General features: G+C 46.7%; 1 long non-coding RNA gene across 1 annotated transcript; it reads right to left on the bottom strand.

Moving 5' to 3' along the window:
* Window positions 1–1,736: 1,736 nt before the first annotated feature.
* On the bottom strand, window positions 1,737–3,216 carry LOC116070861. The gene is made up of 4 exons (XR_004110594.1): window positions 3,054–3,216; window positions 2,902–2,953; window positions 2,602–2,803; window positions 1,737–1,769 (listed from the first exon to the last, which is right to left on the bottom strand). It is a non-coding gene; the product is annotated as an uncharacterized LOC116070861 (long non-coding RNA).
* Between the last annotated feature and the right edge of the window lie 2,300 nt (window positions 3,217–5,516).

The following is a 5,516-nucleotide window of genomic DNA, read 5'->3' as shown; positions in this document are numbered from 1 at the left end:
ATCAATACCATCATCATCACCACAATCATCACCATCATTGCCAGCATCACCAACCTCATCCAAAATGTACCTACCACCTTCACCAACCTAAATGCTTTCAATAAATTGGGGGAATGCCCAGCACCCTAACTGTATTCACTTCAAACTTGAGAACAGTCCTCTTGGGGTAATGCGGGTCTTTCCATGGTGATAATGGGCTAAATTCATCAAGAGGACGTTAGAATTGTAAATATGTATATATCTATCACAAAACTTCACAATGTGTGAGCCAACAACCGATAGGACTAAATCAAACACAGACAAGCCCACAACCCCAGCCCGGGATTCCAGTCCCCCTGGCCCGATCATTAATAGACCAGCAGACATGAAATCAATATGCGTATTGAGAGCTGAAAAACACAATCAGCCAAATGGGCCTAATTGACATTTATGGAATGGCAGGCTGAACACCAGCAGAATACTCATTTCTCAAGCACACTTGGAATATTTTACCAATAGCAATTGTTTTCTGGGCCATCGAATGAGTCTCAGTAAATATAAAATGATTTAGTACTGCAAAGTGTAATCTCTAAACACAGTGCAGGGAGATAGAAAAGCAGGAGCAGACACGGACAACATTTCTGTTTGGAAACTGAGGCTGGATTGGATGAACTTGGAAGTGTTTGCGGTCACTCTGCATATGAGAGGAAGGGACTTCTGAGGCAGCGAGCCTAGCTTGACATTTACAGACAGAGACATTGGAGATCAAATTAAGTCCAAGGTCAGTCAGAAAAAGGAGATAAGAAGGAAGGAAGAAAGGAAGGAAGGGAGGGAGGGAGGAGAGAGGAAGGAAGAGAAAGAAAAGAAAGGAAGAGGGGGGATGAAGGATAGGAAGAAGAGGAAGAAGACAAAGTAGATGATGAAGAAGAAGATGAAGAGGAACAACAAGAAGGTTGGCGAGATGGCTCAATGGGTAAGAGCACTGACTGCTCTTCCGAAGGTCCTGAGTTCAAATCCCAGCAACCACATGGCAGCTCACATCCACCCATAATGAGATCTGACGCTCTCTTCTGGTGTGTTTGAAGATAGCTACAGTGTACCCACATATAATAATAAATCTTTGGGTCAGAGCAAGCAGGGATTGAGCAAGTGGAGTTGACTGGAGCCAGCAGTGGTCCTAAATACAATTCCCAACAACTACCTGAAGGTTCACAACCATCTGTACAGCTACAGTGTGCTCATATACATAAAATAAATAAATAAATCTTTAAAAAGAGGAACAAGAATGAGAACAAGAACAACAAGAAGATGACGACACAAAATGAAACAGAATCCATAGAAATAAACCTGTTTTTTTGGAAAAATCAGCAAAAGGAATAAAGCTCCTGACCACCAAGTCAGAGTAGAGAAGTCGTGGAGGTGCACACGGCCACAGAGGCATAGGAAGCACAGGGTTGTAAACACCAACCGGCTAGTTAGAAATGCTCTCCTGGGCTCTGAACATCAAAGCCCCGGGTTCTCTCCTCACTCTAACTGCCTAGAGACCAGTCTTCTACTAACAGCCTTCAGATGAAAATGTAGAACTCTCAGCTCCTTCTGTACCATGCCTGCCTGGAAGCTGCCATGCTCCCACCTTGATGATAATGGACTGAACCCCTGAACCTGTAAGCCAGCCCCAATTAAATGTTGTCTTTATAAGACTTGCCTTGGTCATGGTGTCTGTTCACAGCAGGAAAACCTGAGACACTCAGTAGCACTTCTGTCCTTTTTGATGTATTTTCTTCATATTTCTGTGTGTTGAGGGAGAGGAGTAGTTTGCAAAAGAAAAACACATGATTACATAGAACTGGTTTCTCATTCTCTCTTGCTCTTTTTAAGCCCCACCCCCACCCCTGCCGTGGAACTTTAGATTTTCACACCTCTGTGGTGACAGGCAGAGCTTGTAACTTGCCTGTATCTGATCAGCGTGGCGAATCTAGCCTCACCTTCTGTTGTTTGGTTCTCACTACTACTACTAGATAACCACACTAGGATGGGTCCTAGGTCCATTCACAGCAGGAGATAGACTCTGTGTGTGTGTGTGTGTGTGTGTGTATGTGTGTAAGCTCATACACACTGTGACATCTATGCACATATGCTTGTGTGTGAGAGAGTGTTCATGCACACCATGACAGCTGGACACATACATATACATTACTCTTTGTGTATATGTGTGTATGTGTGTGTGTGCATGTGTGTGCTCATGCATACTGTGATCACTGTGCACATATATATTACTGTGTGTGTGTAACAATGCTCAAGAACACCATGACAGCTGTGCACATATATATTAGTCTGTGTGTGTGTGTGTGTGTGTGTGTGTGTGTGTGTGTGTGTGTAAAACAATGCTCACACACACCCTGACAGCTGTACATATATATGTTTGGAGAAGCATGTCTGGCTTTGCTTTCTCTTCCTCTGTGTACTTATAAACACTTTGACATGTTTATTTTCCTGAAATTTACATGAATAAATAAATAAAACTTTAAACGATGTTCTTGGTCGATGCCCCTTCTGGTCATTTGCGAAGCAGAGAACTTTGCTTTACATTAATGAGAATCTTTTTAATACGTTGAACCTCACCTGTAATTACCAAGTGAACTCGGGTCACTGAGTTCATTACCTATTAATATCCATCGATAACAGCAGCTGCGCACAGTGCCCAAGTCCTGGGATCTCTGGAAGTCTTACCTACTCCAATACAGAGCAGCTATCCCTTCCCAAGCAGAGGTCTCAGACCCTGGTCTCCCACTGGGGACTCTCCTTAGGGCCTCACTTTCTCCACCTGTAGAAGACAGAGAGTATGCTACAGCCATGAGTGCCCAGAGCTCCTCTGCTTCAACATATCTTCATACCAATCGAAAGGTGGAGGCACCGGCTCACCATCAGGGTTAACCCCAGGATCTACAGGGTCGATATGCCTCCCAGGAGGTTTCTGTGGATCAGAAAAGGAGAGTTACACAGGGCTGAGCATCCCATGGGAACACCCATGTATTCTTTCTCCAGGAGGGAAGGACATAACTGGTGCCAACCACCTGGCTGCCTGTGTTGCTGCTACATGAACTCCCCACAGCTGTGGGCAGAAGCCAGGGCAGCCATGGGCAGTCTGCCCTGTGGTCGCTAAGCCCTCAGGAGCTGCATGGTCCTGTCTTAGTCTCCAGTGTGGGGGATGCAAGATGTCTGGCTTGCTTCCTGTCCCTGGAGAGCCAGCCTGCATTTGTAAGAATCTGACAAAGGGCTTGAAACCTTCATGTCACATACATCAACATGTGATGAACAGATACAAATGCAGGGTGACAGGAGAGTAATAGAGGGCAGGCTGAGATCACAGAGGTGAAAATGGCCACTCCCTGGGCAGGTGCAGGCCAGAAGGCAGGCTTCAGGTGCTGTGTGCACAGACATGTGGAAGGCAGCTGTGTAGGTGAATACTGCAGTCAACACCTGCCCTGTGTCTACTATTCCTTTGTTCCTCCATGGGTGACTCCCGGCTGTTCACACCTGCAGCTCTGATATCTGGAGGTTCCCCCAGATGTCTGGTAAGTTAGCTCATGATGCCCAGCAGTGTAGGGGTTGGGGACTGATAGAAGCCAGTACTACACATGCTGATGCCCAGGTCTCTTGCCTACCGGAGATGAACTTGAGGCTACTCTACTTCAGGGCTCTGCTTGTACTGCTGAGGAGTGTGGGGCCCCAGCCTCTATAAGGGGCATGCTCTATGGCTACTCATTCCTCTCAGGCTCACTTTTCCTTTTCACCCCTGCATCCCATCCCAGTCCTTGCTTAAAGGTTGCCTGCTGAGGGCCCCCTGAGAGGATGACTGTGGAGTGGATTTGTGACTGAATATTAACACACGGAACCAGAGAGCTGCAACACTGTATGCCAAGATCATAAGGCCCTGTGGGAGTAGTGGCACCCCACAGGCAGACAGAACTCTGAGGGGCACGAGTACCCAGGGACTAGAGTACCAAGATGTGTTTTGAAAACGTCAGTAACAGAAATACCAGGGCAGAGTCCATGGTGAGATACTTGCGATCTGCACAGAGTGAGCATGTAGTACATCATTTTGTATTTGGGAGGAGGGAGGAAGGGAGGGAAGGGAAGAAGATGGGGTACAGAGGGATGGAAGGGAGGGAGGAAGGGGAGGAGAGAAGGGGGAGCGGAAGGAGGGAGGTGGAGAGATAAATCACAGCAACTTGAAGCCTAACCTGGAGGTGCTGAGTGTCATGAATGTCTTCTGTGACTTCCATGGTCAGAGCTCTGTCAGGCTCAGCTCCCATTCAGGCCACTCAGTCCCTCTGCAGAACCCACAGCATCTGGCTCCTTTCATCTCAACACAGACCAATGCTATCACCTTGGCCAGAAACACCCAGCTCCTAGTGTGTGCCTCCTCTGACTTGGATGCCCACCCAGATCCCACCCAGACTGCCCTGCATCAGGCACATGCTCCTCACCATGCCTAGAGTTTCCCATAGACAAGTTTCCCATATCCAATGGCTGACTCCTGCTCCCAGTTCCCATCACAGCACCTAGCATGTGCTCATTAAACTTCTGCCAGAGGCTCAAGGGTATGGGAGAGGCCTCTGGTCAGCTCTGACATCAGAACTGAGGCTTCTCTGGGAAGACCCAGAGTTCTGGAACCTTCATCCACACTATACAGATCCCACCCTTGAAACACCCCAACCAAATAACAAAAAAGCATCCAAAATCTGATAAAAGCCGTCAGCAAATCATCTTGGCAAAGCAGTGGCTTCTGTCCCAGTGAGCACTGTCACAGGCAGCTTAATTATCCTAATTAGAAGCCACATTAAAGCATGATTATAACATAAAATTTGAATTAGCCGTATAACACGCCCAAATTTTTCGGTATGTTTATTGATTCTGTTCCTCTGTTAACCAGAAGGCTACAGTAAAGTTAGATACGTCTGATTCAATTAGAACAAAGCCCTAGCCAATGGAACTCATTAGCAGCTGTCCCTTGTCAGGGACAGTGAGGTGGGAAAGTATATTGTCAGAGGCAGCAGGGTCTGTCATTTCCTTCCTGGACCCTGTGTGGGCTGGGCTGGGCCATCTTCCCTCTGGATAACTGTTTTGAAAGTAGATGTGTAGATGTGTGCCATGCATACGTCAAAGGAACACGTAAGGAGATGTGGTTGGTTTAAAGGGAAACGGTATACCCCGCAGTGATTGGTGGTATACAGCGTGTTCTGGTATGGTGGTATAGCTGTGAGTACCAAGAGCCATAGCCTCACAGTTGTTCAGTAGCTCTGTGGTCTGCATTGTTTTACTTGGGGCTGGAGAGATGGATCAGGTCTAGCCTAGTTGGCAAGTTCCAGACCCATGTGAGACCTTTTTCAAAATAAAAGTGAACAGTGCCCAGGGCAAAACACCTTCAGCTGTCCTTAGCCTCCACAGGTACCCACACACATGAACATATTCCTGCACACACACATACATAATAATAATACACCAATAATAATAGTAATACACACACTAATAAT

The sequence above is a fragment of the Mastomys coucha genome, unplaced genomic scaffold (genome assembly GCF_008632895.1).
Source record: "Mastomys coucha isolate ucsf_1 unplaced genomic scaffold, UCSF_Mcou_1 pScaffold22, whole genome shotgun sequence".
In the NCBI taxonomy this organism is placed as follows: domain Eukaryota; kingdom Metazoa; phylum Chordata; class Mammalia; order Rodentia; family Muridae; genus Mastomys; species Mastomys coucha.
Note: the sequence above shows the minus strand (reverse complement) of the source record. Positions and strands in the feature narration are given on the sequence as shown.